The sequence below is a fragment of the Acanthochromis polyacanthus genome, chromosome 19, assembly GCF_021347895.1.
Source record: "Acanthochromis polyacanthus isolate Apoly-LR-REF ecotype Palm Island chromosome 19, KAUST_Apoly_ChrSc, whole genome shotgun sequence".
NCBI classification, from domain to species: Eukaryota; Metazoa; Chordata; class Actinopteri; family Pomacentridae; genus Acanthochromis; species Acanthochromis polyacanthus.
Window position 1 is genome coordinate 14,250,634 of NC_067131.1, and position 13,355 is coordinate 14,263,988.

General features: G+C 41.3%; 1 protein-coding gene across 4 annotated transcripts in view; it reads left to right on the top strand.

Annotated features, from left to right (window-relative positions):
* Positions 1-13,355, top strand: part of LOC110970028 (ankyrin repeat and fibronectin type-III domain-containing protein 1) — a 165,987-nt gene that overhangs the window by 86,743 nt on the left and 65,889 nt on the right. Inside the window, exon 1 of one of the 4 annotated variants that reach the window (XM_051939440.1) lies at positions 12,925-13,214. The exons of the other annotated variants lie outside the window; for them this stretch is intronic. The gene's annotated coding sequence lies outside the window, so the exon portion shown is untranslated. Of the gene's footprint in view, positions 1-12,924; positions 13,215-13,355 lie in introns of those variants that run through there. 4 annotated transcript variants of the gene reach the window in all.

Consider the following 13,355-nt stretch of genomic DNA (forward strand, 5'->3'; position numbering starts at 1 on the left):
TGTGTGTTGGAACAAATATGAGAAAGAATGCATAGAATGAATTAAAATATTACTATTTGCTTCGTTCAGAATATAATTAGACATAAACTCATAAGGCAAAGGAATAGATTTACATCATGGCAGTGTGGCTCTAAGATTGTCACTGTATCCTTGAATTTTTGATATGATCAGTATGTGAATTTTGAGTTATGGCCAAAAGCTTGTTTGGGGTGTCACAAAATTAAATAGTTCATCGCTGAGACCAGTGAAAATTAGTGCTAAAATTGAAGGCGTTCAAGAGTCATCACGAAATGGAACACTTGACAACCAAACCTCAGCTGTCGAATTTTGTAGCTCTCCTCTCCAAAGCCACCTTCAATTTCAGATTGTCTCCAGTGTCTTGCAAGCATTTATCTCCAGAAATCACTTTTCTAGTAGTTATCATTTTTATTTACAGCCCATTTCATCTCATACACAACATAAACACTGAAACTGTATGTACAGAGTAATTGTGCTGTGCAATGCAACATATAATATATAATTCATGAGCCATACAACAGTCAGACCCGTGGTGGCTTGCCCCACAAAGATACGTGGTTCTTACCATCGTATTTCAGTCTCAAGCTCTGTGATTCCACACAAAAGCAACGTGACCCTCTTAGGACTAATGTATTCAGAATTACGGCAATTATGGCTTATTACCATTTGTGGGGGAAGCGGGGGCCTCATTTGCAGTTATTTGTTCAGTGAATGTCTAATAGCGGGAAGGGGAGGGAGCCTTGTACTTCCTGCTGTGCAAGCTGTTGATGCTGCAGGAGAATTGTAGGCGTAGCAAAAATATTAATGACTCATTCTTCTCCTCACCTGGAAGACTAAAGTGGAGCTAATCCAGATGCATCAATGCTAATAGCACAAATAAATCACTCGTGAGCTCACTTTGTGGCTTGTTGTCTTTGGAGGAGCAGATATAGAAATCAAACCACAGTGTGGCACTCACAAAAAGAACATTCTCTGATGTCTGGACGTCTTTTATAGTATCTCTTCGTTGCTGCATGCTCTGCGTAAACACACATTGTTGTTCTGAACGGTAATGGCAGCATGATTCAGTTGTTGACATGCCACCAAACCCCACACCATCAACTTTTATGTTACATTGTGCTCAACTTGCATTTTGTGTTCCTTTGCTCCAATTATACACACATGCTCAAACAGATGCTTTTTCTTCACCCTTTCACTTCTGATTCTTTGCTCTTCATCCCTCGATGCTGTAAGTAATCACGATGCTGTGCGTGGTGGTAGTGGTGAGTGGTCTGTGACACTGTCATTTCAGATATTTTGATTTGTGAATTCGTTACACCAATCACAGTGCTGAATAAGCAAATGTTAAATATCTGGCTTCAGGCTTCACAAGCTTTATTGCTTTCTCAGCTTAGCAGAAACAGACTAAAATCAGCTGCAATCTGATCCAGTTTAGTGAAAAACAAAACCAGCCACAGCACACGTGTAACACGGCTTTTGGAAAAATAAGGTTCACATTTTGAATCAAATGTCTCCCATTGATGAGAACTTAGTTGTTTGATTTTAGATGTATTTTTTTTTATATCATGCTTTTGTGGAGCAAAATGTTGTTGTTGATTCTGCATTTAAGCAAGAGTGTGCAATTCAAGTCAAAAAATCCTTATCTTGATATTTAAATTGCCCTCATCCCTGGAATTATTCGATTTTAGTTTGAAACAGTGTATTTAGCAAATTGCAAAGGCTGCGGTTGAACGTTCCAAACCCAGAGTTTAAACTCTTATGTCAGTTGTTTTACAAATTCGTACCTCCTTGTATACCAGTCACACTTTTGATGGTGTCTCAATTTGGTGAGGTTCCATCACATTTTAAATTTGTTACACATTCAATGCTGCTGAAGTGTGACTTTAGAAAAAAATATTTCACAAAGCAAATCACAACATCTATTTACTAACATCAAAGACAGATATTTTCCATCCATCCATAATCTATACACCGCTTAATCCTCATTAGGATCGTAGAGGGGCTAGAGCCTATCAGCTGACTTAGGGTGAAGACAGGGGACACCCTGGACAGGTCACCAGTATATCACAGGACCATATGGAGACAGACAAGCACTCTCACATTCACACCTACAGGAAATTTAGAATTATCAGTGAACCTGAGCATGTTTTGGACTGTGGGAGGAGCCGGAGTAACCGAAGAGAACCCACGCATGCACAAGGAGAACATACAAACTCCATGCAGAAAGATCCCAGGCCCAGACCGGGACGCAAACTGGTGATCTTGTAGTTGCAAGGCAAAAGTGCTAATCACCGAGCTGCTGTATAGCCCACATAAATATTTCCCCCTTTAAGTCATTTAGACATGCTAGTTAGCATATGTAGCTCGATTGCTTGTACAAATGTATTGTCCCTTTAACTCTGTAGGCCCTGTTGGCCTAATTTCCCTTCCTTGTACCATTTCCCCTTGTTCTGTGCATGAGCACAAACGTGCCAAAGTGTTAACATGTATAGGACATGCTGGGATGGTGTGGCATGGATTGCTCTGAGATACTCCATTTGTTTCCCATTTACAGAGACAGGGTGGTATACAATCCCTGTTTGAATGGAGAGCTAGCAAACCACAAGGAGATATTTGCTTTGCTGGAAAAAAAAAATGTACTGGAACTGCATTAGAACTGCTTACTCCATCCTTAAGTGTGAAGAGGCTTTTGGAAAACTGAGTACCACTAAGTTTTGCATCAGATTTCTTTTACTGATGAGAGTGTAGCATTTCTTCTACTATTAAATAGTTTTATCAGGAATTAAGCTTTCCTTGACCACTTTTGGTGTCATTTCTGAAATAACATTGTGGAATTTTGACAGGACGGGCCTCTAAACTTCCCCTTCACCACAGCGCTGCTGATTTGCCTCACTGACTTACCAACAAACTGCCACATGACAGTCACATACTGGCTAATACACCATACTGTCAAACTTAGCATCCTCCCAGTGAAACCTTTTGCCACAAGAAATGTGAAGCATGAAAGGGTTGCTGTGTAGCGCTGTTCCTTTCCTCTGGACTCTGCGTTTCTGCTGCCATGTGATGGACTCTGTGGCAGTATATTTAGGCGTACGGTTTGGGACAGGAAGAGGGGAAGCGCTGAGGTTATTTGATTGCTTCATTATGGTCATATATATGGCCATATATTTATGTATACTTTGTTATGTATGTCATTACATGTATGCCAGTGAGTGTTTGTTTGTTTGTGTGCATGTGCTTGTGTGTGTGTGTGTGTGTGTGTGTGTGTGTGTGTGTGTGTGTGTGTGTGTGTGTGTGTGTGTGTGTGTATGTGTGTGACTGAGTAAAGAGGGCTCAGTGTTTGGACCACCCTGCGAGCTGGGCTGAGTGACAGCATGGGCCTCAAGACTCTTGCAGTACACACACACACACACACACACACTCACACAGACACACACACTCGAGCACATACAGTGCTCAAACACACACGTCAGCGAGCTCATTTTTCAACATGTTTTCTACTCTATTAATGTCTCATGACCAAATACATATCATGCTCCAAAGCAAACATGCTGTATTAAAATGGAATAAATCACTTTGGGATCAGGAGAAAACACACACACACACACACACACACACACACACACACGCTGCCATAACGCTGCAGTATCACAGCAAATGCACCAGTGTACCTGCCGCTGCCCTGCACCCCTAATGTCCAAGCCGCTGATTTGAAAAGACAGCCAAACGTTTTTCTTTCTCACTGTAAATTTGAGGAATCAGGTAAATGTGGTGTTGACATAACGCTCAATTACAGTGAATTGTTAGTTATTTTCAGGCAGTACAGTAATTTCCCATTAGCCGTTTCTCTTTATTGCAATGCTTTGCTTGTACCGAAAGGAGACACGAGCCCAGTTATCCGCCACAATGAAGTGCTATCCTTGCTAACAGTGTATGTTCAGGCCTCCAGTCGTGAATTAAAAACAGGTCATGCTGCGATGGCGTCATTCATATCAAAGGCTTATTTTTCCTCTTAACATGACTTATTAGCTGTTGGACCAGTGTCTGCTGCTGTCATGACACATTCACATACACTGATGGCTTTGCAATACCCATGAGGACATTGCACACATTTGTTTTTTGAAACATATGTAAATGCTTTGCCGCACATGGACATTTTAAAGCTTGTATTCGAAAAAATATCTCCGAAGCAGATTTGGAAAATGTGTTCGGGAGCACTAAGGCTTTTAAAATCTAAATCTAAAACTTCTGGTTTTGTCCGTCCAAGCGAAGGCTACTGCTGAAAATGCCCGTTTTGTAACTGCAATGAACCTCCAATTTGCTGCTTTGCTGCCATCGATTAGGCCTGAACCCAAGTACTTCACTATTCAGATATTCCTTCATCACCCAGGCATTTTGGAATTCTGACATCTTTTTTTTCTAAATGTAGGCTGTCAGTACATTGTTGCACTGTATTTAACTGTTTAAATTGTTAGAATATGGAAATACTTGCAGTATATCCCAGCTTTGGTGCCTGACATCAGTCTCACTAGCAGTGAACGTCACACTTCGGTTCGCGCTGGCAGGTAAAGGGAAGAGAAACGCAGATGGCCTCAGCTGTGCGGGAACAGTTTCAACTTAGCAGTGACAAGATGAAGGCTGTGCACCAAATATGCAATTCAAAACTGGGCTACTAACATGGCACAACAAGGATGAAAGGTTAGGAGACCATATGAGCCAGGAAATTGTAAGCTCTATTATCCAGTTCCTATGATGAAGCTACTTTGTCACTACACACAAAAACATGTGCCCAATTTGCATGGAATATAGTTGCAACTGAACTGAACATTTGATATTTTAAGATTAAGGGAAAGGAGTAATATGGGGAATTAACATAGCTCGTTATTGACTCTCATTCAATAGATTTTCCCTATAACCCACCACCTTCATTGTTTGATGCTGAGCTTTAGGAAAGCCAAGGATCCATGTTACTGAATCGTACCGCTTACATTACATTTAACCAAACTGCATCCTCTGTACTTTTAAAAGTTTATCTTATCCCATTTCCCACAACTCATCCTGTGCTGCTTCATTAATTTATTACATGTTGGCACGCATACCTGGAAGACGTTTTAAGTGAATGTCATAGCCAGGCTAAAGTCAAACCTGTGCTGCATCTTCAAGTGAAGTTCTATCACCATTCAGATCAACCTCAGTAAATTTCTGTGACACTTTTGTTGCAGTCAGATGGCGCCTTCAGGGCATGATTCTCGCCAGCGTCTTATCCTATGGATGTGTTGATGGGGCTGAATAAAAGGCTGGAAACTTTCTTGAATTTATTTCAATTGGTAATAGTCCCTGGATTCAAGACTGTGACAACAGCATCCTTTAAGAATGATCAGCAGACTAGAATCAAACGCAGCATCTTGGGACTCATCTGTTCCTGTAGTTGCTTCATTCCATCTGTGGTTCAGCTGATACAGAAATAATTGAATTTCTTTGTGCAATAAATGTTCAGTTTGACCTCTTAACCTCTCCTCTCTGAAGTGCTCTGTTGTTAGATGATTACTGTGCTAATGCTGAGTCTCTTTTTCCCTTGTTCAGTACTTATAGTTTAGCAATATTATTGAATAGCAGAAGTTCTGAAAGTAAGACTGTTTATAGGCAACTTATCTACTAACTGATGAAACATCAATTAGTGGGATGTATTAAAACGAAAGGCTGATTGGAACTTTCACTTCTTAGTCTCTGGCTTATACAGTAAATGACTGTCGCTCTCATAACCACTACTTTTTGTCTCCCTAATTTTCTGTTAAGCGAAGCATTTCATTCTGAATACACATGCTGCAGTCACGTGCTCGTCTCGTGTCTCTCTTTTGCTAAGCACTCTCTGTATAGCGCAGAGAAAATTGCTCTTAAACATCCCCGTAATTTTCATCAGCGCACTTAAATCCCGCTAATTAAAAAGGGATGTGAATACTTATTATATTATTTTCATAGATGTATGACTCAATATGAAAGGAGCTTTGCAAAGTGTAGCCGAGTGGGCTGCAGTTTGCAGTAGCAGAAAGGGAAAGGAGGAGAGACATTAGCTCGGAGGCTGGTTGGCGGACTGACTGGGGACATCAAAGAGGATGAAGCCAGTGCCGGGCTGAGCTCTCTTCAATGATCAAAAGCAGGGGCCACAGTAACTTCTGGATGGGCCATTTAAAGCTAATGAGGGAAAATAAATACCGCCATGGCCATTGGCATGTGTAGGTGGACGGAATATAAGTGTGTGTGCGAGCATATGCATACTATATATATGTGTGTGTGTCAGAACATCTGTGCAAGTTACTGGTGACATCTCCGTATGTTTAACACCTGAACATAACGACTGAACACCAAGACTCCAATTTCAGCAAAATTTTCTTTGTCTAAGTGTCATAACTTTATGAATTATGGGAAATATGTAATATACAGTAGAGTTAGGTAAGCATTGCTGATATGTAATTACCTGTGGATCTATTTTGGACTTGATTTGTGCTGATAATTATTGTCATTAGTGATGAACAGATTGATCGAGCCTGTTAAATGTTATTTTGACATATTTGGCATCGGCTGACCGCACATCAAGTGTATGTTAAGTCTAAAATTAGGACAGAACTTCACCACATGAGCATCTGAGTAAAGCAAGCGTGTGCTACAAACTCAAAATTATGCCTCTGGATAGAGAGGTTTAGCCTTATTAGATGAGCTAAGATATACGAGCTGAAATGAATCTGTAAACAACCGAACGTCACACTCGACTGCCAACAGGACTTGACAGTACACTCACCGCAGCGTCAGACGTCAGTGCATTTTCCAAACCAGTAGTCAGAGACGCTGCTGTCTTCTGTTAAATGGCGTTGTTAAGCGCACAACATGATATCAGCATTATGTTTCGACCATCGGCCGCCCTGCTCCATAATTACCGGCATCAGCCATTAAAAACCCATATTGGTTGACCACTAATCGGCATCATATTTTACATCAAAACTGACCAACCCCGTCGTACTGTGTGTGTTTCAGTGATGTGTGTGGTACGAGCTGAGGGATGTAGGCAGGAGGCATTTGATTTTGTGAATGACTCATGTCCTCTGGATCGTTTGTCCTGCCCTCGTGCTTGTTGTGACACACACACACACATACAAACAAGAACATGCGCACAGAGTGATGCAGACGACAGTAAGTGGAAGTGAAGTGCCGACACGGGCGCATCAATTTATAGACAGCATGTGGGGAGGACAACAAAACCCCGTGTTCTGATTCATCAAAGGGTGAAAGCTGTTGCTGGGGTCCATAAGTAAATTGCGTACGTCATTAGTGACATCAGCGCTGGATGCAAGTGTTCATTAGTCATCCTATTGACTTTTCAGCGATGTGGCTCAAACTTGTGAAACAAATTGCAAGGAACTCCTATGTTTTTATTCACTCAAACTGCCATTTTATTTCTGCCCTGCTTCTGTTTCTTTCATGACAATATTTTTCAGTTCCTTCTGCAATAATTTATTTCTGCCTTTCTTCTCATTTTCTAATTTGCAGCCCCCTTCTTCTTCGCCTGCTCTCCCCCTTGTTGTCATCATCTTTTCCATGTTCAAAGCTTAAGCACAGGCACAGACTGCAGCGCTGCTACAACAAGCCATCGTTTTCTTTGTTGATAATCCAAGTGCTTGGCTGGATGATAGTACAGAAAGCCAACCCATCTTAACGGATTCCAGGTCCCTTTCACAATGTGACTTCTTTTTTGTTATTATTATTACAAGTCGCATTTAGCATCAGAGTTGAGTTATTTCTCAATCCCGTGCTCTTCCAAGATCTAATGGGCAATTATCTGTGGAGGAGAAGTTAATGGGTGTCCCATTTCACAAAGTCCCCAGTTATTTATGTCAATGAGCGCCATTGTGTGGAAACGTGGCAGACCCGTGCTAACCGCTCGACTTGTTTAGATTTTCTCTATGGAATCCCACACCCATTGTAAGCCAGCAATAACCACAAGACCAGTGAGTGTGTGTGTGTGTGTGTGTGTGTGTGTGTGTGTGTGTCTGCTGTATGTGTCTGTATTTCAGTGTGTGCATTTTAAGATGTGCATGAAAGCAGTGTTTACGTGAGGATGTATGGATCAATGTAGCAAGTACGTAAATATGGAGACTTGATGTATACACTCACAGACATATTCCTGCACGTGCACACCGGCCACCCCAGTACACACAAACCCATATAAACAGACATCCTGCCTCCCACATGCACCACACACACACTCACCACAGACACTTACACAAGCAGAACTGTAGACCTACCACCACATACTCAGACACCCCCCTACACACACACACACACACACGCACACACATAGCTACAGACCCACAGCCACATATGCAGGCATCCCCTCACAGACACACACAGAACCAGAGACCTACCACCAGCATCAACACCCACAGGCTCGGGCTCGGTGACATCATGGCTTGGATGACAGCACGTCTTCCAGCCCCATTAGTGTGATTGTAGGTGGCTCCGCCGCAGTGATTTATGGGTAAATATCCATAGTCTCTGCTGTGTTGATTTATGAGCCATGTTTTGGTCCCTTTGGTCCCCAGACCACAAGACTTGGGAGGGGGAATCCTGTACAAATAATGACATTGTAAAAGTGGAGACGTTGAGGCAGAGGGGGAGAAGACCCACCCTGTCACTCTCTCATCACCCGTTGCTGCTGACATGTTTTGATTAGTCCGTTAAATCAGGAAGCGCTACAAACGCACGTGCGATGCCAACAGAAATTTTCACTTTCGGTCACCTCGCAGTTTTTTTCTCCGGGCCGACACCTGCCCACCTGCACATGTACCTGTCTAACCAGCTGCCTCCCTTCTATTATTATTATTGCTATTATTATATCTGTCAGCTGCAGTTGCTCCTTGTCATCTGTTTTCCTCCTCATTTTCGTCTGCGCCTTGGAAGTGTCTGAGTTTTTTTAAGAGTGCTAATAGTTGTCACACCACACTGGAAAATGGATTAGCACAAGAAAGACAGAAAGAGCACAGTGATGCAGTAGTTGCATTCAGATCTCACTGTTTGTGTTGTGTTAAAAAACACTAAGTTAATTTAAGTTTAGGGAACATTTATTTGATATCAGAAAATGCTTGGCCAACAGTGACTAGGTTTTTTAAAACTTTTTTTCTGAATGTGTTTACCAAAAAGTATCGGACATAATTTGAACTTATTTGGCTCTTTTCTCAGAATAGACTCAAGTTTGTCTAAATTGCTTCTTCTTTTTTATCTTCTCACCCTTTTTTTTTCTCTCTGCCAACCAAGATAAAATGGAGGCCCCTTTTACACAATTGAAATATATGCTGTTGCATCTAATTAAGTTTTGATTCTTTATTGTAGCATGTAGAATGTTCTCCTCCGTCCAAACAAATCAGCCAATCCACTAAGTAGTTGTAAAAAGAGTATTGATCCTGATGGGGCAAAAAGGACAACAGTTAACTGCAAATGTAGTAGCAGTTTGACTAATTTACTAGCCAATTAGATACAGTGTTGGAAGAGTTGTATTCCACAAGTGTTTTGTTTTGCAATATCCTGTTTTTTGCACCCGACATATTTTTACTCACTGTCGGTTCATTTATCACATAAACAACACAACTGAGGGAACTCGAATATGTCTACAGCGCGCTAAAACAAAATTACAACGCAATAAATGCGAGCAAATTTCAAAATGAAATAAATACTTACTTGATTATTCATTTTATGAAATTGAAAATAGCTGCAATCGATCTGTACTGCATTCTTCACGGTTGAAGTGAATTTGCAATTTTTAAAACATTTTTTGTACAATCTTTTTAGAGACAAAGTTCTGTTTTGAACAAATCTTCAAATGAGGCATGTGGAATGAAGTAGTTTTATTGAAATATCACCATTTTAAGCTTCAACACATCACAGAAGAGTTGTCAAGGACTATCGAAAAGTTCAAAATCCGTTTATTATTTGTGTTTTCAAAGTCTGTGGCTCTAATAAATAGTGTAAGTCTGGTGACTTTTAAAAGGCAGATCCGGATGGTTAAGTGGCAGTTTGAAATATCATTGAAGCTAAAGCTGTTTTTTATTATCATCAATGTCTTTTTTGCTAATATTACAGATTTAACTGGTTTTCATTGCTCCACCAACAGCAAAATATAATGTATAGCAAACCAGTGGAGCGTTCACAGCATATTTCAGCATATTCACTATGAACACTCATAGTTCAGGTCTGACTCTAATTAATATTCCCCTGCATGGTGTAGTTTCAGTAAATGGTGGTTGCTGGGTGACTTGCTGGGGCATAGTATATCTCCTGAATCCAGCTGTTCCACTCTCCTCCCAGGAGCCTGAGAGGAAGGATACACTGAAAGGCCACGAGGATCCCACTGTGAGCCCTTCAGGGAAGATGCTAAATGTCTGTTCGAAAATGTGCATGTCAGAGAATTAGTGAGATATAATTAGAAAAGCTTCTCCTGACTGGCAGGTGTTGGGACAACCTGCTGCGGCACCTCCGTGGTGCAAGCTGGGTGCTCGCATCTTCTATAGTTTCAGCGTCTGAAATTGGCAGTTTTTTAAAAAAAAATATATTTCTTTTCTTTTTTATATGAGAAAAGCAAGGGTGGGTAGGCGGGGGAAGGACAGAAGTAGAAACAGAAGGCTAAAAAAAGAGTATTTCCTGTGTAGCCTTTCAGAGCATTGCCAGTTTGTTTGACATTTCCACCAGCTGTGAGTAATGCTCCCTATACCACTCTCTGCTGCACACTACTCACTCCCTGGACAATGAGGTGGCACAGATTTGCGTGTGCCCACAGCCCCAGACACTAGAAACACACAGTGAGTCATAAAACACCATATGCACGCACACCGTCTTTCATACATACCCATTTATACTCAGAAGCTCACCCACGGTCACACTGAAGGTCAACAGCCGCTACGCACAATGTAGATGTCATTACTAAACTGATTTATATCGGTATCCACCAGAGATAAAAGTCTGAGTGGGTTGCCTGTTACCGGAAGATATTGACTTATACGTGCTGGTTTAAGATATCTAATAGGGCTTTTAAAATAAAGCTGTGAGCCATTTTTTTTTTTTACACTGGCTCCTGCCATAAAATCAAGTAAAACTATATAAAAAACAAAAACAAACAAAGAACGGAAATTGTTTCAGCTGAACAGTAAAAGTACAGAGGAAATTCATGATTTCTTTAATTAAAGCTATGTAATATTGCTGCCATGCTAGGTCGAAGAGAGATGTGTAAACAGCATGTTGTTATAGAGACAATGCAAATACGTTTAGCTCATGTGTGCTTTATCGGAGTCCTACAGTCTACCTTGTATACGCCTTTTTATTTCAAATGGCATACAGTAGAATGTCAACAGATCCTTCATATTAAAAGAAAAATGTCTCCGTTTAAATTAATCATCAAAATGACACACAGCAGTGATACACAGTAAATGAAGACAGCCAGTTTGTGGGCTGAAGTGACTGTCCAAGCTCACATTTCTGTTAACGGTTTTCTTCGAGGCCAGTAGGTCGCATCTGAGTCAGCTTTATGCGGGAAACGCCAGCGGGTTGCCGAGGCTCAGGGGGTAGAGCTGGTTGTCCACTAATCACATTGACCACAAGCGAGACATTGAACCTTTAGTGGCTCCCAATGACCGAATGCCACCATTGGTATGTGACTGTATTTGTAAATTGGTGAAGGGGAGACACATTGTAAAGAACAATATAGCAGGGGCTGAAAGGCAAACTATTCCCAGTTCAAGGTAAATGTAAAACTAGAGGTGTTGCAAAATATTGGTACTGACAATCACGATGATATTTTTAAAAAATCAAATTGCTATAATGTTAATAATGCACATATAATAGCATCATAAATCATCCAGCACCAGTAATTATATGGTTGACTCTTAATAATGGTGCAACATACAGTCCAGACTCTCATGCTCGTATTTTGACGGTAAATTATTTGTCAAAGAGAGAGACAGAACACACAATATACAGAGTTAAAGATCAACTGACAGCAGCGTTTCTTTTTCACATTATCGTGAAGTCTTTACGCTGTGATAATCGTATAGTGACAGCTCGCTAACAGCGACTTTCACATTCTATACCCTGACACAGAAATGTTCATCCTAATGCGCTTTCAATTTGTTCCAATCAATTTACCATCCGCCATGTGTGCTGATGAGCAGCTGCTATTCCTGCTTATATTCTGCCAAATGCTTACTTTATACAAAAGGACAGTCTTCATTCTTGTAGCTGCAACAATAGCTTCGGTAAATCTTACCGTGAATAGTCCACGAAACACGACACAAAAACCAGATTCAAGCAGTTTGTCAGCTTTAGACACCTGTGTTGTTGAAAGCCAATAATTAGTAGTTGTGGTAAAGGGCTGAAATAAGTAATCAGCTCTTTGTTTATTTACTGCTGACTCCACATGTGAGTCATCCTTACAAACATTGCTGTAACGTCTTAGTTTTTCTGCCTTTAATGTTCAGATAAGCTACTCTGAACATGGAGAAAAGATCTTTGTAGTGCTGGGGAATTTGAGGAAACGTGTATAGAAAGTCTCCAAATGCCTTTAAAGGTATTTACGGCAAATTCTACAAGTGGGCCATTGCTCCGGCTTAAGTGCTACAGGTTGCACAACGTGGTCCCAGTGGGAAAACAAGGAAGTGCACCTGCTATGTGAGATCTCACGTCTCTCATCTGCACAACTTCCTCCCCTCCTGTGAACCTTCCTCCCTCCTCTCTGCTGATCATTCTCTTTAGGCTACTGTGTCTATAATGAGCATTTCCTCCCACCCCCCCCACTACCTATTCTGTCACTCTCTCCCCCCCCTCCTCTCCTGTCCTCCCCTTCACTCTGTGTGCAGAATTGGAGAAGCTTATCGCCTAGCAACTACAATTAAAGTACAACAAGTCAGTGGCGGTAGCAGCCACCGTCGGAGCAAGCTTCGCAAAACCTCCGTGTGACCAGCAGCTTTAGGCAGAAAAGAGAGAAAAAAGGACAGAGTTACACATGGAGGGAGGGACGCCGAGCTGGAGAGTTGAAGTTGGACAGGTGAACAGCAATTAGAGTCACCTCAGGAAGGACTTTTAGAAGCAAGAGAGAAAATCAAGGCAAGGGAGAGTGGAGTGACGTCCTCCGACTGGGTTTGCTGGGTTGGACTCGACAGGTATGTGTGTGATGGAATTGATGGATGCAAAGTGAAGGTATTCTGCAAAATAATGACGTGTGTGTGCATTTTTACTCAGTAAGCGTTGTTCATTTGACTTCTGCGTTAGTGTTATTTCCAAAGATGAAAAATGTGAAACAA